This window comes from Coturnix japonica, chromosome 12 (genome assembly GCF_001577835.2).
Source record: "Coturnix japonica isolate 7356 chromosome 12, Coturnix japonica 2.1, whole genome shotgun sequence".
In the NCBI taxonomy this organism is placed as follows: Eukaryota; Metazoa; Chordata; class Aves; order Galliformes; family Phasianidae; genus Coturnix; species Coturnix japonica.
In genome coordinates, this window is record NC_029527.1 from 15,228,224 (window position 1) to 15,251,849 (window position 23,626).

Below are 23,626 nucleotides of genomic sequence, written 5' to 3' on the forward strand. Positions count from 1 at the left end.
TCCCTCCAGAGTTATTACACCCAACGCAGATTGGCAGCACCGTGCCACAGTGCCAGGATTTATGAGGTGACCTTGGAGACGCAGGCACTCCCAAATTGAAAACACTTGGAGCTAAACTTGAGATATATTTATTTTGGGTTACCGAGCAGTCTCCACCATTGTATAAATCAGAATGAGATTACACAGATAATACATAACGTTTATATAACGTCTGATAGCACAACGGATTCATTTATACACTGCTCAAGTGCAATACCCCCAGCTCCTCCAGACTTTGCTTTCGCAGTTGAAACTGATGTTACAGCTTCAGTAGGATTCATTAAAGGCAGTCCCTCCAGTTTCCCTCCTGACCTCTCTATGCGCATCCACCACCACGTGGGAGCCCAGTATCCGTGATGATCTGCGGGCAGTGACACCGGCTGGGCTCAAGGGACTCTGTTACATGTGCCGGTACAGATGGGTGTGCACGGGCTCAGTTAGGGGTTCTCATGTGCACCCCGAGCTGCTCCGGGAGTTTTCCATCCACCTTTTTAAAGCTGGGAGCTGCGCTGATGAAGAGGTGCTGATAGGTGGCAATGAAAGCTCCGTGCGGAGGCACGTCGAGTGTGAACCTGCGAGCAGCAATAAACGCGAATCCAACCTGCACTAATGTTAATTGTCATTCAGTTTATATCGACGTGCAGTTTATTAAACCATAAAGCAAGGCAGCAAGCACAGAGAGCAACTCTAGAGATAATTAAACATAATAAGGGTTTCACTTAATCCCTCAAAACCCAGGGGAGGCACAGTTAAGGCTGAATACTCTCTTTGCACTGAAAGGCGCTTTTTACATAGTCATTTAAGAGCACTTCTCCCTGTTCGGTAGTGCAGGACAGGGGAAAGGTAGGTCCCGCCTTCGGTTTGCATATGGTTTTGTTTGTTTGTTTTCCTCTCTATTCTTTGTGCCTTTAAATCGCTCTGTGTATTAAACCTGAGCTCCGGCTCTCGAAGCGGTTCGCGGCTCGTTATTTGCTTGGCAGCTACAAGTGGAAAGAGAGCTCGTGGGAGAGGACCCTGTGGAAGGTCCCATCGCGGGACGGCAGCTTGCAGTGCGGCGGTGAGGTGTGTTGGAGGGGCACGAATGGGACCCGTGTGTGCTCCTCTGTGCCTCGTCCCTTCTCCCGAGAGCGCCGAGAGATGCTGCCGTCTTGGTCAAGAAGGGTCAGAATGGGGATGAAAGCAGGCAGATAGAGGGAGGCAGCTTTGTATGAGTGAGAAAATTATGACAGAGCTGAGCTTAATGCTGGAGGCAACCGCAGAGAGGAAGGAAAAAAGAGAGACAAATACATGCCCAGCGCTGTAATTGGGGACTCCGTGCTATCCGCTGATCGGGGCTGTACTGGGCAGCGGATGCGGATGGGTCCGCATTTGCCGGGACGAGCCGTACCTTGACTGAAAGCAAACCCGAAAAGAAGCGGGGTGGTCCCCCAGCCCCCCGCTGAACCCCGCAGGAGGGCGGCGAGCGCCGTTCGGGGCTGCGGGGCGGGAGAAGGGTTAAGGGCGGCCGCGCTGCCGCGGCTCCTCCGCCCGCCCCCCGCGCACGGCGCAGCTTTGGGAGGAGGAGGAGGGGTCTGCGCTGCTCGCCCGGCTCCCGGCCGCTGCCGTTCAATGCTGCGGCCGCGGGCTGCTGCGGGAGCCGCGCACCTCGGGGCTGCCGCGCACGGCGGGCAGGCAGCGCCCGCGGAGCCCAGCATGCCCACCGCCCCGGGCAGGTAAGCGCCGCTCCGCTGCGGGAAGCAGGCGGGGGAAGGAGAAACACATCGGGAGGTGAAAAATTCCATCGGGGTATAAAGGAACCGGGTGCAGCGAGGGGAAGGAGAGAACAGCGGGTATGCGCTGGGTGCGGAGACCGGAGAGCAGAGCGCGGAGCTCGGGGAGCGGAACCTGGAGAGCGGCGGTTCCCCCGCACGGGGAAGAGCCGGGGTAGGGCAGAGCTGGACCCGCCGGGGGCGAAGGAAACGCGTTGGAGATGGAGAGCTCGGGGCTGGGGCTGTGGGTGTGTGCGCGTCTCTGCTGGCAGGGAGATGCTCCCTCGCAAGCTGGCAGAATGCATGCATAACTTTTTGCTTGTTACAGCCGATGTTCCCTGCTTGAGTGTTAGCTGCTTTTGCTTTCCCCGGTCTGATGTTGCTTCTGTGTCGCGAGCAACATAATGCGGTGTTGTTTTATTTATCCCAGACAGGAATGACTTGCTCTCTAAACTACAAATTAAACGATGCCGCTTGCATAACAAGTGGAAATAGTTTGTATCTTACATACTAATTATCCATCACGTTTTGGACTAAGCAGGAGCTGGTTCTTGCAAGGCGGGTTTGATAAAACAGTCTGAGGTCTTGCAGCAGTGCGTTCATTTTCCCTTGCGGGATTAATATAGGCAAAGGATTAAGAACCAGCATGTTGATTAGGCACCCTGAGGTGCGGGGAGGAATGAGGACGTTTGCCTGTGAGGGTAAGTCAGTTTTTGTGTTTAGCTTGTACATCCTCCTGTTTACATGGCTTGTTTCAGGACGTGCATCCTCGCAGGTAAATCATTCATATGAGAGCAGAGACCAGTGGGATCCTACTAGTTAAGCAGCCACGCGGCTCCTGAGATGCTTTCTTACCCCTTGCCCGGAGTGTGCCAGTGTGCCAGCAGGGTGCGAGCCCCTGTGCTCCCACCCCTGCTCCGCACCAGCAGTCCGTCCCATTCATGTCTGGGAAGCGGAGCCACGGGCCCTGCACTCGAGTCCACCCTCCAGGAGTCTTTCGTGTTGCTCTGCTGGCCAGAGCACTTATTTTTCTATTTTTCAGGACCTACAGAGCTTATATTTTTTTACCCTGCATTTGTAAGTCCCTGCAAACTGCTTAAATGGCTCCTAAATAATCCTTCAAAGTCACCTCCCGCCTTTAATCTAATACCAAAAGGACTTACTTTACATGGCTAATCCCTCTTTTACTTGCTGTAAAGCTTCATTTAGGGGTGTGCACACTGCTAATTTTCCCAAAGCAGCCTGCTTTAGACAATGGCTTCTGCTGGGTGCAGTAACCTCATCCTCGCTGCACACAGGTCTGGGCAGAGCTGAATACCTCTGATGGGGTCTTGATGTCAGTAGGTGCTTCATCAGTTCCCACCCAGTGGGCTCACGCTGTGCAGGGAGCTGTGCCAGAACCTTTGTAGGGTATGTGCCATTGTGAATAGCACTTAATGGGGGGTCTCCTGCCCATGTGCTTACCTGGGTGCCTAACACCGAGTCAAGCAGGTAGTGTGTACAGCGCAGCATTGAATCAGACGACCATAGGAAAACTCCTCAAGCTGAGTATTTTCCTGTCTGTAAATTCTGCTGTGGAGCTGAGCTTTTTTTCCCCCTAGAATTCCCAGAGCGTTAAGCTTGTACTGTTTTACGTGATGACAGACTGTATGCTTAGGATGTGAGCGACAGCAGAAGAAAAGCTTACCTGTGCAAGAGCCTCCCTTCTTCCTTAACATGTAAATACTAAAGAGAGTGAAACGTTTCTTTCCAACCTGAACTAACTGCAGATGACTAGTGCTACCATGTGTTATGGGCAGTGCTTGGAACCCCATGATTCCTAACCCTAGGACACCATGGATGTGAGATGAGTGTGCCTTGGCAGTGGGATGTGCTGGCATGTCCCCAGCCCTGCACCACTGGGACAGCTTTGGCAGTGGTGTGGATCTGTGTTCTGTGACATCTCAGCTGGTTGGTGGCCATAGTTGTATTTTGGGTGTTAATCCTTCAGTTACTTGTTTTCTTGAGTGCCGGTGTTTAACCGTCAGCTTAGAAGATCGTTCTAGGGGCAAAGACAGTGGCAATGCAAGGCAGCAGGCAACTGGTGGGAAAACCCTCCTTGGTTCCCAGATTGCACCTCCTGTACTAGAACATTTCTTGATGGCATCCATGTCTGATAATCACAGAATCACAGAGTCATTAAGATTGGAAAAACCACTCAGATCATAGAATCCAACCATCAACCCCTCATCCCATACCTTTATAGAGGGGGATAGCATAGCATTAATTTAAAATACATGTGTTAGCTTGTGGGAACACCTATGAAAATAGTTGGAGTTGTTATTCTTCTGTACAATTTCTGTGAAAGATGCAAAACTCATAAACAGTTTTGTAGATATTCTGGTACCAAGTAATTTATTTTCCTCAATTTGGGGAGTTGACTTTGTCTGACAGTTCCATGTATTTGGCTTGCTTTATTAACAAATCAGGGTAAAAACAAGGCAGAGGGATGCTGCTCACAAGTCAACCAGGTCATTTCCTTCTTAATTCCACTGTGGTGTCTCTGAGCAGCAGATAGCAGAGCTCTGCAGCAGGCCCAAACCAGGCCCCAGCCCCAGGCCCAGCCCTGGCACCACTGGGGTACAAGAGGAGAAGCAGTTCCTCAGTGCTACTCTTCTATGTTTCTAAGTTCACAAATCACCACAGCTCTATTTTCCTATTTTTAGCAAGACTAGATCAGAGGAAGTCTGGGTTTTCTTCCCACACCTCCATCTGTGACCTAAAATGACCCTAGTGTCCCTATAAATGCTGTTTCCCCTCTGCCTGTTGTCCAATCCTGCCATTAGACAGTGTCTGGGGCTGGTGGTGAGCAGGGTTTGGTGCAACAGTTGGGAGTTTTCCTTCCATTGCAGGAACTGTGAGGCTGCCGCTTGCTGTATGAGTGATGCGCAGACCCTGACAGGAAGGTAATCACAAACACAGCGAAGTTACATGAATCACACAGATCCACAAATGTCAGCTCCGGAGCTCTCATCCAGGCATCCTGCCAGGATTTAAGCTTGCACACATCTTAACTGTTATCTGCTGCAGTGGTTACTCAAATATAAGTGTGGATATCATGACAGTAGTGATTCATTCTTTTTATTATTAGCAAAGCACACGTATCATGATGACATCCACCCAATCTCGTGTTTCCCGAAAATACGCAAGTATTCCCTGTCCCCTGCCATCATCCACCAAAAATGGTGATGTTAAAACAAAAACGCTGGTGTCAAATCTGCTTACAGCCTCAGCTAAACAAGGTTCATGTTTCATTAGGAACTCAGAGTGGTATTTTCTGCACCAAACAGTGTTTCCAGTACTGTATTTGCTTTACTTAGGAAATAACTTCATTCTTTGCTTTTCCCTAGATAGAAGCAGTCACTTTTTATCTTAATCTGCAGGATAAAAAACTGTTTCAGTATGACACTAAGAAAAGAAAGATTCTTCTTTTTTTTGAATTGCTGCATTAAATCACTGGAAATCAGACCTTCAGGAACAAGAAGGTCAAAGCATTTTAAAAACAATCTAGTGGATTTTCTGTAATCTATATTCATGGTTTATATTCATGCTGAAGAATAAGGAGCAGGTCTTGACTGTGCAATGTAAATTAGGTTGTTTGCTCTGCTACCTAATTACATCATAGGTGCAGCAGCACATGGTCTTCAGTAAGGTAAGCTACATGCTTATCACATCACTTAAAAAGGTGGTGGGGTCTCAAGAAAATACTCTAGAACAATTGTATTTTTTAAAATGGCCTTTATAGGGATTTTTATAAGGTTGTGTTAAACGGTTAAATGTTGTGGTTCTACAACATTTATTTCTTTTGCTAATCCTTCCATAAGCTCCCAGTTGATCAGCAGCTGATGCTCTGTTACATGAAAGCTGGCTGAAGATGTCTCAGATATAGCCAAACATCTTTGTTAATGAATAAATGTTTTGATGTTTCCAGTACAAAGCTCTCCTAAGATACATTATACTGAAGTTTGAAAGAAAACGAGACATTCTGCCTGTTAGGATCTAGCCATACTCTAATGTCAACAGTTTTTTCCCAATGGGTCTCCTGAAAATTTAAGGTCCCTGAGGAATGATCTGGGGGAAAAGCCTCCAGGTGAAACGACTCAAATGTCCTTCAGGGCTACTACAGTGGTACAATGGGAGTTTGGTGAGCATTGACACATAGGCAGAACCACAGATAGATCTTGCTAAGTACCAATACTTTGCCATCTTTTGTTTTTCCAGAGGCTTTGAGTCAGCCTTCAGTGAGACTCACTGGGTTTGTTATCAACCATCACCTTTCTCATTCTTGTGATCAAGATGTAGTTCAAAGACCAACTGTTACGGTTGGCTTTTTTCTTTTTCTAATGTGGGAGGCCTGTGCGCTGAGATGTGTCATCTCCACACTTTTATCTCCTTACTCACCTGTAGCATAGCCCAAAGTCAGTGCCTCTGTACCTTCTTGCACTTGCAGGAGTGGAATCATTTCCAACCTGGTCACTGCCTGTAACTTATGGGACTCCTGAACTATAACTCTGAGGTGAGCAGGGGGCTGGGGGCAGCAAGGGACTGCACCCCACAGATAGTCATTGCCTGAGCTGCTGAGAGTTGATGCTGTAGCATGTCATGTAAGAGACTTGTGAGATTTTGGTTAGAAGATGCTCCTACTGATAGAGATCCCATCAGCAGTTGGCATTTGATAGCTGGTCAGGAGACAAGTGAGTCCTGAGCTCTTTCAGACTCTTCTCTAAGCTCTTATCAGCATAAGGTCTTTGTAGTCCTCACACAAAATCGGTGTTTATAATATATTTACATAAATGTCTGGCCAATGAAGATGTGTGGTATTTAAACCCAATCTACATAAGGTTTAGCAGGTCATCTTAATCAATTAGAAGACTAAGAAAAGGAACAAATACCGTACTTAGGGTTTATAATGGAAAAACCTTTAGTATTAATGATAATTTAATCTTCATGGACTGAATAACAATAACCTATCAGTAGGTTTTTTTTTTAACAGAAAGGTAAGTGTGTGGTTTATTAAGCTCTTAGGCAGATAACAGGGTATTATTTGGGAAGACTTATGAACGACATCATGTTCAAACAATTAAACACATTTCCATCTCTATGCTTCCAATAATAGGAGTTTAAAAAGCCAACTAGCCCTCTGTGAAAACCAGAATTACTGAGGATATTCAGTAAATGCTGCTTTGCCTGTTCCTGACTCTCTGTTAATGGTTCTGATCTTGTATTTGTACTTCTTTTCAGTTATAGATATAAAACCTTGAGCATAATCTCTGTAAATGTGAGCTAATGACTGGGCTTTGGAGTTGCAGAAAGCCCATAAACTCCAAGGTTGACAGGAAGGCTTTCCTTTCTTGGGTGGTTATTATTAGGCTCATATCTGAGCTGGGTTCTGTTAATTTAGCTGCACTAGGTTTAAATCAATAATCTTTTCAAGTACGATGGTGTGTTTTAGGGAAAAACTTGTACTGGTGGGTCAGTGGTGAAATAAATATCCTCTGTGGCTGTCTTAGGGCTGAGCTGCTGTTGGGGACTTCTATACCACCTGGTTTCTGACACCATCAGGAAGTGTAACTTACTTGCTAATGTAGTAGATCTTCTGCCCTTGGATCTTGGGTGGGACCACTGGGTTTTATACAGCATATATGTGAGGAACCTGTATCTGATGGGCTACAGTCTGTGCATAAGTTCACTTGCTGTGATTACTTTTCCATATTGCTTGAATAGCACTGTACTTTGTGTTAATGGCGTGACCCATGAGTTGTGGTTGAAAGATATGTTCAGTGCTAAGCAGATGAGGGCTCTTCGCCTCCTGTTGCACAACACTGAGGAACTTTCATCAAATAATATATATATATTATCACTGCTACTCTGTGCTTGTGAAATGGAAGCAAAAGCTCTGAATCCTCTTATCGTGAGTGAATCTTGGTCTTTGTCTCGCAGTCTTTCAAAGAAAGCTTCTAAACAGCACTCAACTCCAAGCTCTAAAGAAAGTTGTGTAGCGTAAGAGCAGAACATTTGCCTAAGAGGGTTTCAGTCCAGAAATGACTTTTTATATTTAATTGATCTGTATTGTTCAATTAGGGAGGTATATTATGCCCTCTGTTATGCACGTATAGCTCAAAGTAGAAATGAATGAATATGAAGTACAGCTGAAGAGTCATTCCAGACATAATCAGCCCTTAGCCATGTACAAAAATTGGGTTTCAGTTCAGGCCTTGATATGCACGAGTACAAATGGACTGTGTAAATTCATCAGATTGGCAGTTTCTCCGTGCGATTTATTTTGAATTCCAATATTTGTTGTTATTCTGGACACATTTCAGTAAGTTTTTTTTTTTTCCAAGACATGAATATTTTTTGTTCAGAGTAAATACTCCAATGTATTTCTCTGTTTCACTTCTCTGAAAACAACTTGTTTAGGGCTTTTCTCACCCCATCTCCCCTGTGCCTTCCTGCACGCAGGTGTGCTCTGAGCATGCACAGACATGGGAGGCAGCGGTCCCACAGGGTGGCAGCACTCAGCCCTCAGCCTTCCTTGTCTCAGAGCATCCCTGCCTCTCCCTGCTCAGCACAGGAGGAAGCGTCACACACATGAAGGGACCAGGACACAGTTGGAGGCACAGCATCATTGCTCTGCTTCCACAGCTCCCTGGTAAAGAGCCAGAGGCAGCTTGCAAGCATTCAGGTGCATATTGAAGCCTGTGCTTATGATCCTCATCATACAGTTTCCCCAGTATAATTTTTATCAGGATTCCTAATTCTTCAGACTCTGTACAAAAGCACATCATTTTTCTCCTTGACACATTTCCACTGTCAGTGTCTTGATTCTTTTTTAACCCACAAACCCATTCTGCCTCTGTTTGACCCTCCTTTTTCCCCAGTGTTTTCATACCTGCTGTTATCCATCCTTCCTTGCGGTAGGTCCTCTTTCACCCTGGCAGACAGGTCAGATTTTTGTACCTGAGAGAGCAGTGCTCGCTCTCTGCCCACCCCCAGCTCCTTTGGTTGCCACCCAAGGAGATCAAAGCTACAAGAAGCTTCCTATGTTGGATCCAGTGCAGCCAGATGTGCTGTTAGAAAGTGCTGGTGATTCATGAAGAACGATTTTAAACTTGGCAGAAATCATTGACCATGGCGCTGAGCGTAAGGTTAGGTCTTTCCTATGGAGTGGCAGTAATGTCTCTGGTGGGAGTGAAGGAATTGCTCGGGTGAATTCAGGGTTTGATGGCGCTCTTGTAATCACAGAGGGAGGGAAAAAACAGTGAAATGCATTTGAGAATGACGAGTGCAGAACACAGATTGACTCAATATTTTTTTAAGTCAAGTGGAAAAAAGGAAGTGCAGTATGAGAAAGCTGAAAAGGTCAAACTAATTTGTACTTGGGTGATAATGGGTAATGCCGCTGTTGTTTATGAGGCTTGCAAAATGTTCTCAGTGTTAAACACTATGATGTATCTGATGGTGATTCTGAGAAATTAGAATGGAAGTAGCAATTGTTCCAGCGTCTTCATGCCTTAATCCATTTTGGTGTAGGATTCCTTTGAAATGTTGCATGTTCATTACAAATTAGTTAAGACGAAATGTATTTAGTTCTCTTGACTTCGGCATGCTATGGCAGAAGGAAGATCTTTTTAAAATGAAAAAGACTCATAGTTAAGTTGATGACAACGAGGCTGAAAGCTGCCTGTGTCTTGCTGCTTAAGCATTCTGACTGTGTTCTCCTGTTTGTTTATTTTGCTGCAGTCTTTTCTGTTTATTTACCAGGGAAAGTGGAAATTTTATATGCATGTACAGCTACTGCTATTAAAATAGAGATAACTGGTGAGCTTCTAATTCCCCACACCACCTTCTGCTGCCTCTGTTATGTATGCAGATTTGCAATGTCATTTAGTGGCCGCTGGTAGTGGGGGGATTCTGGTTTGTTTCCTGGGAGCACAGTGCTACCAACCCATGCAATGTGAGTCAGTGTAGGATGGGATCGGGGCACTGTCCTGCCTCGTGTACAGCAGAAGTGTAGGCTCCAGAGGAATTCATTTGCCAGGCTTATCGCTGAGATGTTTAATATCTAGAATGATTTAGTATATCAAATTCTGGAGTTTTGGACTGGATGTAGCTGCATTCGTCATTGTTGCACAACCTTGACAGTGAACAAAAGGTGCTGCAGGGAGCCATAACTCATGCAGCAAATTAATGGGTTCCTGGTTTGCTTGCTCAGCTAAAGGGGAGCTGGGAGCAGAATGGTCTGAACGACTGAGGATTTTTTGCAACAAGTGTTGCATAAATATCCTGGGATGGATATTTGGAAGCATTGCCCTCCTAGCAGTGGGCTGGGACCTGCTGTTAGCCAGTTTTGAAGATATTTTGCTATGAAAGGTTTTAAAAGGAAGAAAAACACACAAAAATTGGAAGGTGTTATAATGGCATGATACAAGTGTTTTAACAAAAGTTTGTTTTGTAGTAGGCATATGATAGGAAAAGAGAAAACTTCAGCCTATGTGAACCATTTGCCAGTCATACAGTCCCCCTATCGTTGCTGAGCATTTTTGCCAGCTGGTAGAGTATGTGCATTGCAAGGAGATAGATACTATTGATCATTTTCAAATGCAGAGTCCTCTGAGCCTGGTTTGCTGCAGGTGAAGTTTGTCTGACTCTGATTCCCATACAGGCTGCTTAAAACCATAAATCTTTCTCTTGATCCTCAGCAACAGGCACATATTAGAGCTTTAGGAGCACAGTGCAGAGTGGTTTGAAACTGCAGCTGAGTTTCATCAAGAGGCTTTCAGAACATGTGCAGAACAGGGTGGCCGTGTCCCAGCTTTGGCCAGGTCAGGCACTGTTCAGGAAGACTCTGAGCTGTGTGGCAGATTGGCCAGTTATCCAGGGCTCATGTGGGAGGTTTGCAGCAGTTCAGATGTAGATGCAGAAGGGGATTGGGAGGGGGAACCCCCAGAGATGGTGTAACTTGTCCCCCAACAGGTTTATGCATGAGCTGGGGATGCTCTTCTGTGGAAAACATTGTGACTAATATAGTCTCCTTTTCTTGGCATGTCTTGGCTATTTTGTTAGTTTGTTTTGTATTTGGTTTGCATTTGTGGTGGTGGTGTTTGTTAAGAGCCGGTTTCACTCCAGTTCCTTTCCTCCAAAGAGCAGTCAGTATTTTTCCAGCCAGTAAGTATGAAATCCAACTGCAGTGCATGTTTGCAATTCCTCATCTGCTTTTCTGCTTCAGTCTTCTGGACCACTGAAGTTAGAAACCTAACAGGAAACCTAACAGCATGTGTCTGAGCATGCTGGTAATAGCTCAGGAATACCTTCTCCCGATTTATTCAGTCCTGTGTAAATGAGTGCAGTGGAGCCGAATGGCGCACTGTTGGCCAATTTGAGTTATATGAATAGAGTTCTTATGTTAGATGAAGTGATACATCACAGGTCCCATGCAAAGGAAGGAGTCCACTTTGCAACAGCTAGCATGAATGGACAGCAGAGCAGTGTTGGTATTGCTGTTTCTTTAATGAGGTTTGATTTGCTTCTCTCTTCTTGGAGGGAGGTTGAGAAATCCAGGCAGCTGTGGGCTCTGCCATCTCTGCTTTGGGAGAGGAAGGGAGAAGGGGATACAGAATGTGGCAGAGCAAGAAAGCTTCAAAAGGCCAGGAAAAAAATCTTCCTTCTGCTTATTCTTCTCTCCTCTCCTTGGACTCTTATGTCACACTGTGCTTTGGTGGCTCCATTGAGATGGCTTGTGCCACCTAACTCATAGTGGTGAGAACGTCCCATAGAAGACTGGACTGGGGATACTTCTCTTTCAGCTCATGGAAGACTTGCCATTTTTGGCATATTCAGAGACAGCAAGGCTGCTTCTGATAGCCGGTTTCTATCAGCACCCACTGTATCTCAGAACATTTTATTATTACGACTATTATTGTATTTTAGAATCATTACCTAAAATATGAAATCACTGCCCCTAGAAAAGTGAATTATCCTTTCCTGGGTAGCTAATTTTATTTCACTCAAGAAAATTTGATTCATATTTCTGAAACATTGCCACTAAACAGCTTTCTAAGCAGAGTTGCAGTGCAAGACCAAATTAGATTCGTGTAGGGAGAAGGGAAATATTATTGTTGCGACTGTCCAAAGGGGTTGAAATGAAAATAATCTTATAGATCAAACTTAAATTGAGTTCCGATATTACAGAGATAACACAGTTCTGTACCTAGAAAATCCATCTGTCAAAAATAAACGTCAGGGTCACATTTTAAAATGGCACTTCTGGCTTTGGATCATCTAGCTTCTCTCTCTCGGGCTGACTGGAGATGGCAGCCCTGTATATTATGGGAACATAGGGCTTGTGAAGCAGCTAAAGCTGCATGAGGCTGCTTGAAAATAAATAGTGGGGAAATGGGGCGATGTTGTTCAGGAATATATAAAATCCTTTGCAATGGCACCATGTACCATCTGTTTGAGTGACTTTTGAATAAGTCTCCCAAAATTTAAACCAAACTGTAGCTAAGTGTGGTAACTTCAGGACAAAGCCAAGCTCCTGCAGGCAGCCGTGGTCCCAAGGACCATGTATTACCTGGGCAGACAACTGATGGCTTGGGCAGTATTTTCCTCAGTCCTCCCAGTATGGAGAGATATAAGGAAAGAAGTGGGCAACCCCAGGACATCAATGGTGGTTCCAAGACAGGTGTCTCCACCAGAATTTGGGGGTTTATGATCATGGAAGAGCCTCTGAGACATAATGGGACCATACGGGCATCATGACTCTGTCTCAGGCTGACCATGTTATTTTTGCACCACCATTTTTGCTTTGGATCGGTCCTTCAATGGCTGCATTGATTTCTGGGTATTGAGATAGTCAGGGTAAAAGGCTTGCTGAAAACTTGCTTTAAAACCAAAAATACCTGGGATGGAAAATGTATTTTTGAAAATGTAGCTAAGTATGATTTAACTGGCTGAAACATTTATGAGTAGGCATAAGCATTCACATAGAAAAACCTGGTAATACCTATACTAATGTAATGTCGTCCATTACTGTTGTGTAAAATGTAAAATATTGTCTAATATTTGAATCCAACTGCAGAGAATCCTTTATAACTGTACTGACAATATCTAATTTTAGTAGCTAGTTAAGTTCTGTGCAACAGATGAATGCGTTTCTCCATTTCAATTCACTTCTAAGATCATGTATATCCTCCGCACTTCTGTTTCCATATAGCATATCATTTTTATATATACTGTCTCTGTACCTGCTTTTTTCTGGGCTTGCAGACCAGTATTTCTGCTGCAAAGACCTCAGGTGCAGCCTGCAGCCACCCCTCCCTGGGCACTCATTAGCGTGGTGCAGCCCCATGCCTGGCCCTGGCCCTTTGGCCATGGTGGGACCATGCCTTGAGCATCCCAGTGTAAGTCCAGCCTGACTGCCTGCCCGCATCTACCCTCCTGCACTGCTTGTCTTTGGCTGCAAGTGTTGATATGTGCATTTTCTTTCCCAGCGTCTTCATGGTCCGTGCCTGTGGCTGAGGGGCTCTGGCTTTAAGGCTGTGGTGAAATTAAGCATGTACCTGGGCCCTTAAAGGATCAGGGCCAAACACTTTAAATAATTGATGGACTGCTCCATTTCTTTAGCCTTTCTAAAGTAAACTGAGTTTCAGATGAACATGAGCTGACTTAGATGTTTGGTTGGGAGGAAAAAAAAAAGCCTTCTGAATTGCACTGATTTCCCACAGGATTAACTCAGGAGCAGAAAAAATAACTTCCTCAGCTTCATCCTTCTTTCACTCTAAACAAGCATCTTTTTAAAATTTTTATTCTCTTTTTTTTTGGGGAAAAAATGCTTTTAAACATAAAATCTGAAAAGGGGGGGGGGGACAGTCTGGAAAAGTATATATGAACTGAGTTGGCCATCTATCTCAAGTGTGTTGTGGTTTTGCAAAGTATTTTTCCAAATAACTGCTGTAAATACATATGAACTAATAACATAACTGGAATGGATGTGTTTCTGATCACACCTGCCAGCGTGAGAGAGAGAATGTAAAAGGATTAGAAGTAACTGACCCAAATATGAAGAGGGAAAACAGAAGCCAAAAAAACCACACAAGTGGAAATAGCAGAAGGAAAAAGCAGATAATGAACATCCATGTTTTGATTGCTGAATGGTACTGTGGTCTTGTAGACGGGTTTGTAGGAAGGATGTCATTTGTGCAGGCAGGATGTGGAAGAAAGTGGAATTAGTTTGTTGAAAAACAAGCAGGAAACGTGTCCAGTTTGGAGGGCTCCTCATATTCCACTTTCCCTGCAAATGGATCAGTGTATTAGCTGCAAATAGAAGCGTGGCAGCAACAGCAGAGCTACGCTGGGCTTCAGGGATGGAGAACTGCTTTAGAAAATATATATGCATGCTTGTCCATAGAAGCAGTGCTGCTTGGAAACTCATCCGAGCTATTTCTCCAGTGAAAAATGGCGGTATATTTGCTAATGATAAGACTTACCCAATTATTACAAGTTCAGGAAGCTACACTGGACACAGTGGCTCATAGCAGAAAGTACGCTTTGATCCAAAATGCATCTGTTTCCCCCCTTCTTTTAATCCTTTTGCCCTTTGAATCATGTTACGTGTCAAAACACTTTTCCTTTTCGGAATGTTTAGAAAACATATCACTGCCTTTGGGGTGACCTTGGTGGCTTTGGGAGGTGAATGAAGGGTGTTGTGTCAGTAATACGAGTGGACCGGGCTCAGATCCGCACAGCGTTTTGGATGTGCTGGTGTGTTGACTCAGACTCTTGCTATCATTGGTCACGGTTACGTTTCATACAGGCTAAAATACCTCCCACGTGTTAGCGATGCTGCTGACAAATAGAAAAGCACCACAAAGGTCTTTTTAAAGACCAATATTTACTGCTGAAAGTGCATTCCTGCCATGGTCAAGCTGTTTATTATCCCTTCCATGGAGGAAAAGGCGATTCAGGTGAGGTTCCCATCCCTTCATCTGCTCTGCCACTGTCACACATTCCCTTCATTTCAGAACCTTAACATTTCATATTCCAGATATTGGATGTGATCCATCCATCAGCTGCCAGGAGCTTGTCAGGGACCCTGGACACATCCATGTGTATTTGTTTCCAGCTCCTGCCAGAAGAAAGGGATGTTGTGAGGGGAGGGCTGCCATGTCACAAAGTTGTATCATTTGGGGCTTTTGGAGCTTTTTTCAGCTCATCTGCAGATCAGCATTTTCCATTGCTTTCCTTCAGAACAGAACCTAAGAACCTGTAACTTCTGGTTTCTGAGGATTCTGAGGGTTTTTTAGTATGGGAAACGTGGCACAGTTTATTTGTGTACACAAACAAACCTATTCCAAGCTAAAAAGGAGGGTAGAACTTTGCCTGTTTTGTTCCTTCAGCTGAACTTGATGCTAGTGCTTAGAGAGAGGTTTCCATGGTGAAAGTAGAAAAATCAAATTTGAAAACTGCTTTCTTTTGTGTATTTGCTGCTATTGTTTCTAGTGGTCACTGTTCTGCATGTTTAACAGTCATTATCTGCACCTTCTAGTTTGTGAATAGATTTACATATTTTACATCAACATTAGCAGGGAAAAATCCATGATTTGCCCAAGGCTGCTTATGATTTTTTGTTTTATGATGCCGAATTGCGGAGGATATCCTCCAGTGGGATCTGTCAGAAAGGTCTCTTCTGGCACACAGCTTTGCTTACTTGTTAACTTTGTGCATTGATTGCTTATATCACCTGCTTTTTGCTCGGGTTGGATTTCATTTCTGTTCCTTCTTCTATTACGAAAGTACAAAGTGTAAACCTAGTAGCAGTTGCTTGCTTTACTCATTTTTTCTTCCCCTGTTGGAGCCTCAGGTAGTATGTTCCTTGCCTGTTTACCAAGCACTTTTTCTGTTTTTTTTTTTGTGGAACAGAAAGAGTCTGGTTTGGAAGCAGGCAATGTTTAGCACATTACCCTTGAGCCATCCCTACAGCCCAACCATCATATCCAGGATGCACATTTGCAGCATCCCTCCCCTTTTGCATCTTCCCCTCAGGGTGGCACCCTGGTGTGCTCTGGCTGCATCCCAGCCCTGTGTATCCCCAGGCAGTGACAAAAGGACACGGGGCCTGGCTGCAACTGGGCAGCCTGCAGCCCTGCTCTGCTAGCACAGCCCTGGTCCTGGCTGCAGTTGTGCCAGTGTTTGCTTTTTTCATCACTCCTTTTTAGTCATATGCTGAAATCAAGCTTTTGTTCCATCTCGTGTAATTAATTAGTCTAGTTACCATTTCAAATTTAACTCAAGCCAGCCTCACCAAAGCGTTGACATATATGTATTACTAGAGATTGGTTACGAAAGTCTTTCAGAGTAAATCCCAGAAAATAATCCATGCGCTGTGAACAAAATGCTGAAAGCAACCTTATGTGGCCCCGAGTATCTGGTGGTGTTAATGAATAACAGAGAATGCATTCTTGATTAAAATAGAGGATGCGGGATTATTCCTCATTTTCCATCCCTCCTCTGCCAGGCTCTTACTGCAGAGAGATGCTCAGCATCCCATGAAACAGCGGAATCTGTAGGCAAGGAGATACTGTAAAGTGTGAATAAATACCTGAAGTTCTGAAAGGCATCAGAGCTTGCTGAGCTGGTGCCCTGGGGCAGTATGTTACCTCTTTTGCAAACTCAATTCAGCAAGGATAAATCTGAAGATCTTTTCCAGTATACGCAGCAGCTTTCTTTGCTTGCATTTTTGTTATCTGCCAGGTTGGGTTTATACAAATTAAGAAAGTAAATGCTGTCTGTCAGCATCCTGTGAGCTGTCTGATGGGGGTGCCAGCGTCCATCTGTCTGTCTGCACCCCTCGGTGCAGCTCTTGGTGCACTGCAGTGCCTGTGTTCACTCCCATCGGGGGCCGTCCCTGTCCATTACTGACTGACAGAACTGAAGGGATTATCTTGTCAAACACTGCCCACATAATACAGGTTTCTATGCGATTTGACAAATAGATTTTTTCAGTGTAATGCCGAAGAGAAGCTAAATGAGTCAGTAAATGCTAATGTGTCCACGTTCTTCCTAGATAACCAGTTACTCTTGGGACAGTATCAATAAGTGGCATTTATGTGATATTATGAATGTGTTAATTACGCGTAGACAAAATAATGAGTAAGCAAAGGTCAAGGACAAATGCAGCTTCCCCAGAAATACATATAAAAGAGCTTCTAATATTTAGATGATTACCATTATTGAATATTCAGCGTCATTTAAATTATGTGCATTTGTTTCATATGCTTATATTTTTAGTCCAAGGGATACCGGGCAACTTCAAGGGCTGTGCAAATGTTTTGTAACAAAATTCAGCAAAACTTCAGCAGCAATTGGGGACTGTGTATTTTGGTTAACTGCCAGCTTGAATTTGGGATTGATTTCGTGTTTGAGACGTAACCTTGAGATTTTTTTTTCCCCCTCTTAAGTTTGAAATGAAGGAAATGGAACTGTGGCTGTGCTGGCTGTTAAACTGCTGAACCTTGAAACTCAATGCAAATCAAAACAAAATGAAAAGCTCCTGAGACCTTAAATACTTGGCTTTGCCGTAGTTCATTGGGCTGTTCATTATCAGTGCAGTTTTAAAAAGCCATGCTGTTAGCATGCTGGAGATCTCAGAGTTTCCTTTTTTGCTCACAAGCCCTAAGTATAAATACCTCTTTGGCAGGGACCTTTCTGAAACCCGATGTTCTCTGAGGCTGGAGGAAACCCTACCTGATCAATACAGCCATTAATTAGAAGGAAAGGTCCGGTCATGATTTTTACTTCTAAACTTTTACATATTGACAGCTAGCAAAGCAGTTAAGATGTCAATAAGAATCTGAAAGTTACTGTACTGTTGGGTTGCTCATGGAAAGATCGCAATTAAGCTTCCTGTGTCTCCCAGGACCTTCTCTCACTTGTGTCTGGAAGCATCTCTCCATCTAACAAGATGCCGTTCATATATGAAATATTCATGTTGTGACATCAAAACATGTTGCATATTATTTCAGTACGGTAGGCTGAAATTAGATTCACATTTTATTTTTCTTATAAATGCCCGTCAGAGCTGCTAAATCAGTTTGCCTTTGCGGTCTTGAAATGGTGTCAGTCTGAATTTCCTTCATGCTGCAGTGTTTTGGGCAAAGACTCACAGCTTTTGTATTCAAGATGGAGAACCTTTAAAAGAATATGAAAACCTCCTGGGAATTAAGATTATTCCAAAACATTCTGCGGGGGCAGCTTTGTAAGTGACAAAAAGCCACCCAAATGCTGATGCGTGGCGACCTTTGCTCCCCAGTTGTGCAGTATCCATATGGCGTGTTGGTTGGAGGGGGTGTAACGAGGCGTTCCACGGGGATCAACTTCAAGTACCTTATTTCTCGAGGTGTTCAAGGAAGGATGAGGTGACCCTGCCACCCTGCAGGTGTCAGGGCGGGCTGTGAGTGCTTGAAGCACTGGGCACCCTTCAGACAGCTGTGGGTCGGAGATCAGGGCACAGCCCTTGTCACCTTCCGTCTGTGCATGCCTGTCGTGGTGATGGTGTGATGCCAGCCTGGTGAGCAGCGTGCTGGTCTGCTGAAGGCTGCTCTGACAAGCAAAAGCATCTGACAGGGCTGTGACCTGGTCCTTTAAATCAGGAGGCAGGGGAATTAATGCAGTGTTAACTTCCTTGGCACAGTAATGTTGCATTCATGCATAAATAAGCTCAGTTAAGCAGTTGCTAAAAGAGTGTCTTTGGTCCTGTATGTGACATATTTGCTTGGAAAATACCCCATTAGATAAGCTAGGCATACTTGAAAGCATCTCCTGTTTTGTTCCTTGCCTGCTGTCCATCTACCAAGAATTTTTGCTTGTGCTGGGGCCTGGCTCAGCTGCAGTGGGTGGGTTTAGGAAGCATCACTTTCCTTTGAAGTCACTCTTGGTATTTATTTTTTCTAAATTAAACTCAGCTTTTCCCAAACATCTGTGAGGTTTGTTTGGTCTTGCCACAGAGTCAAAGCTGCTGGTTCCCAGCACTGGCTTTTGGTAATGTCCTAATAATTACCATCTACTGCTGGAGATGCTCCTGCCCCACTTTGCTTTTGCAGCTGGTTCTATTGCAAACTTAGACAAAAAGTATTAACCTCCCTCCTTTTCTGCTCCACCCTTACTGTACTGCTGAAGTGCCACCCCTGTGATTTCCCTAGATTTCCCTCAGCCTTTTAAAGTGATTCTTTTTAATTGCTAGCAGCAGAAGCAGACGTTGCAAATGATGGATGCGTATATACATATGGGTGTTGATGTTACTGTCTTCATACAAGTGAGTGTAATGCAGTTGATTGCAGCAGCTGGGGTATGAACCCTTTGGATGAATTTGAGCAGCACCACGGGGGATCTCCAGGAAAGAGAAGCAGAGTTGAGGAATGGACACCACAGCACAGCCCTGCAATGTGCTGGGGGGATTTGTTGGGAGCTGCACTGAGCCCTGCACCCTGTACACTCATAATGTGCCTCCTGCTGTGCAACCCTGAGCCCTTTTCAGGATCCCTGAAGTGCGTGAGTTGTTTTCAAGGACCCACTTTTAAGATAAAATCACATCTGCAAAGCTCTGCCCTTGACAAAAACTCCATATTGCTCTTTTTGAAAAGTGAGGCTCTCATGATGAGCTTCTGCATTTTCCATTACGAAAGACTTTCCAAAAGATTTTTTTTGAATGATTTCTTGATAGCTGGCAATCTCCTGAATCATTTCTTATACAGAAATTGTTCTTCAAGCTGTTTTGTTCTGGTAACAACTGCCACCAAGCTTGGCTTGTCACAATTACCTGCCTGTAACAGGAAGAGCAGTGGAGTCTATAGGACCAGTGTTACATTTCTTGCTCTGAAATGGTGGGCAGGTCCCCTCCACTTTCAGTGCCTCTCTATTTCCCTGCTTGCCTTTGTGCCTTTTGTTTGTTCTCTTGGGGTCTGGTGCTCTTCGAGCTTGAACGGTGTGGCTGATTGACAGTGGGCCCTCTGAGCTCTGCTTTAATCCAGTGATAAATAGTTAATTTTGGAGGTTTTGGTTGTCAGCAGGCCACCTTGGAGTGTCATGTTGTGAGACTTTAGTTACCTTCTATAATCAGATAAGGAACAGATATTTCCTGTATATCCTTCCCTAGCGTTCAAGTCGTACCATTAGAGCATTAAGTCAGATACATGACACCCCATTTCAGACTAATTCTTGAGGAAAAAGCACATTATATGTTTTTAATGGGCTTCCCAGGACTTACTTCGTTTCTTCCTGATGAATATGAATTCCAGCAGGTTCGTCTAAATTCTGACCTTCAAACACACCAAATGCCCCTTTAGGCCAGCAATATGGTCTTTAAAATCATTTAGTCGAAGTGAATGTCTTCCTTTCTTCCCTAAAAATCCCCTTAGAGTGGAACAATAGAACTGTTGTAGGTGTTTCTGAAATCCATCTGTACACTCATGATGAACTACTTGCATCTTGTAGGAATGCTATTCATGTCAGCCTGACCGCTGCTGACCTTTTCTTTCCAAATGGCTTTATTTAGGCTGCATGTTGCATATAATATCGCTGCTTCTCTTGGTCTCCTTTTCTTCTTATAGCCCAGTAATGTCAAGCAGACAGGAGAGAAACTCCTTGTAGTGCACCGTGTGCTTTGCTAGAATAGTCTTTCATAAGCACTTTGCTTGAATAAATATCCATTGAAAAGCCAGAGAAGATATTTGTATTCTTTTTATTTTGATTTACGTTCCATCTTCCTATCTGTGCATCTTCAGGAGTAATTGCCAGTTTTCACCTCCTACAGAGAAAATATAATAGAGCTGACGAATAAGTAAAATGTGCTCAGTTTCGTTCCCTTGCATTTGTAAAGGAGCCTTTATATTTTTGCACATGCACGCACTGATAATTTGCAAACTCAAAATCATAACCTCATTCTCAGCTGGACTTGCTGTGAAAAGCTCCTTTTGTGCCTTCTGGGTTTTGTTTCCACGTGAAGCTTGTCAGTGGGAGACCTGTGCATATGGCCCATTCCCCTGTATGAAATAAGTCTGTCCAACTCTGGTGTAGTAAAGGTATCCCAAATGAATACAAAGGCTGGAGCCAGTATGTTCCCTATTATAGACATCATATTCCCATGCACTGCTGATGTGATAGCAGCAGGAGTGTATGTCATGCATTTTAATGATCCTGCCAGTGCAGCATCTCAGGGGATTACCGCGGTCTCCCCGTGATGGGTGGCAAGTTCCTTTCTGTCATCTGATGCAGGATGCTGTTAGGGGTGACTGCAGCCTGAAATACCTCCGTGAGCTGTTAAAATGCTGCGTTCTATTTGAAAACCCTCCTGAAGTTGTGGCTGTCAGTGCTCTGTGGGGACCTCTGCTTAATCTGAACAATAAAAAGGTCAGTTTGGTGCAGCATGATTTTTCCATCAATTAGCTCAGTCATACCCCTCACAAGCCATATATAATCATGCATGTTTAACCTGCAGGTTACACAGTCTTGCTAGTTCTGTGACCTGCAGTTCATAGAGCTGATACTCTCTTTATTTTTGTAAGCGAAATATGTAACAGAGATTTCGAATGGACTTGTCCTCTCTGGCTGTGGCACCAGTTACTGCCTTCTGTACTCAGATGGATTTCAGAGAGACTCTCAAATTGTTTGCTGAGAGAAAACTTCCTTATGAAGACTTGCCTAGAAATGGAAACTTCTTTACATACTCAATACCTGTTGTCTTAGGAGAACTGGAAGGGGACCCTTTTCCATAGAAATGCCTTTTCAAAATCTAAGTGTCAGAAATTAGGCTTATCTGGATAATATGACATTGTAGCCTGTTTATTTCTAATGCAAATTAAGCAGTCTTTAGGTGGTAAAATAATGATCCAGAAGTAGATTAATCAAAGAAGTCCCTCTTTTAATACCACTAGTGCAGATTGAACAAGTGCTTTGCTTTCTGCTAAGTGTTACAGCGAACACACTTGGAACTGTAAATGAACCTGCAGAAGGTAGATGAGTAAATGTACTGCAGTGGGATGAGAAACTGTAGCACAACTCGTGCAGCTGCTTCTGGTTTGAGTGCAGTGCAGTTATCCATAGCACTGCGGTGCACCAGCCAAAGGCTTGGAGAGGTGAGATGTGCGGGCTGCGGAACAGGAGAAAAAGATTGGATGTTAGGGAGTATTCTCAAAGCTACCTCAGCACTTGGTTTGGAGAGAATTGAGACTTCAGTTTCTAATAATTGGTCTGGCACCATTTTAATCTTTATTGAAAACAGAATGGTACCAAACTGTCCTCCTTTTTGCAGCGTGCCGTTGTAGTTTCAGTTAGTGCATGCTTTGACAGTCCTAGGAGGAATTCATTATTTCTGTTGGCACGGCGTGATGTACTTCCCTCTTCCACTTGAAATGCATTTCTAGCTATTTGCAGGATGAAGTTTGAAAAACCTTAATTATACAGTGAAAAAGAAAGGGTCGGAAGCCAGGAAGCAAAAAATCAACCCTTGCAAATTGCTGTTGGAAGTTATTTTGTGTGCTTGAGGTTGGCCGTGATGCTGGGAGTGCTTACCCACAGGGCATGTGGCTGTCCAGCTCTTATGCCCTATTTGCGGCGCACCCAACCTGCTTGCTGCTTCACATCATCCCAAATCAGCAAAACACAGAATAAGTAATAAAACCTATGCTCAGGACAGGCGCTAAAAGGAGAAGAAATACACTTCATTACGAGGTCAGTGGAGCTAAATGGGTATCCTCACTGCATTATAAGAAAATAACAAGAAATACCTTCAGCCTCAAACAGAAGTCAATGGAAAATCAACAAAGGGTGACTGCAGATATCCTTTTTTTTTTTGCTAGCAGGAGCCAGGGACAACACACGTGGTGTGGAATAACACAGATAACACACAGAGGCACGCACAGCCTTTAAGAAAAGGACAAACAAATTCCAGTAAGCAGCAAAGACACCCACTGCTGTTATTTTATGAATAGATGGTAAATTTGCCTTCTGCATGTTGGTGAAATAATGAAAAAATCCCAGGATTTTGAAGGCGTAAAATTGCAGACAATTTGTGTTTATAGCTGTAGATGGCCACACAAGTGAAACTAAATTGAGTGCCGGATGGAGCTGAGGGGAGAAGGAATCAGAAATGCGAGTGGAAGATAAGGCTGTAGAAATTTCTCTCCAAAGCTAATCAGAACTAAGTATCCTATTGCCAGCAGCATGGAGAATGTTTCAGATAACAGATAATGATGGAAATTACGTCGGATAATTATGTCAGAAACAGCAGCAAAGGTTGTACGTGCTGACTTAGAAAATTGTCACCTACTTCCTCTCTATGTCACCCTGAGGAGGGTACCCACATCCACAGGGAATGCAGAATGTGACCCTGCTGGGAAAAAAACACCTCATTGATGAACCGTGTGCCATACCTAACATCTAACAAAGGATTCAAAATGTAATCGCCCTCATTTGCAATTGTAAATCTCCTGTTATCAATTAATTTACATTGTACGAGTAACCATCTGATTATCTTTGTGCAGTGCTGTATTTACGCTGCAATTTAATTGTAAGTAATTAGCGTGTAATTGCGTATAGTTATTCATACCTTGTAAAGAAAGTGATGTATTTATATGCGGTTAAAATAATTGCACTTGGGAGCATTTTCTGCAAATCTTCTGATTTTTGTTCCTTTACAATGTCTTATAACACTTCCTGTGTACAAAAAGACACTTGGCTTGGCTGAGCTGGGTGTCCTATGGCAAGCTAGTTGTATGCAAGCTGAAGCATGCAGAGTTGCATTGGCT

At 44.1% G+C, this 23,626-nt stretch overlaps 1 protein-coding gene across 4 annotated transcripts in view; it reads left to right on the forward strand.

Annotated features, from left to right (window-relative positions):
* Nucleotides 1-1,589: 1,589 nt before the first annotated feature.
* CNTN4 (contactin 4) overlaps nt 1,590-23,626 on the forward strand; it is a 239,861-nt gene continuing 217,824 nt past the window's right edge. For 2 of the 4 annotated variants that reach the window (XM_032447184.1, XM_032447186.1), the window contains exon 1: nt 1,590-1,751. The gene's annotated coding sequence lies outside the window, so the exon portion shown is untranslated. The remainder of the gene's footprint in view (nt 1,752-23,626) is intronic. The other 2 variants (XM_015875246.2, XM_015875243.2) reach the window with 1 other exon arrangement.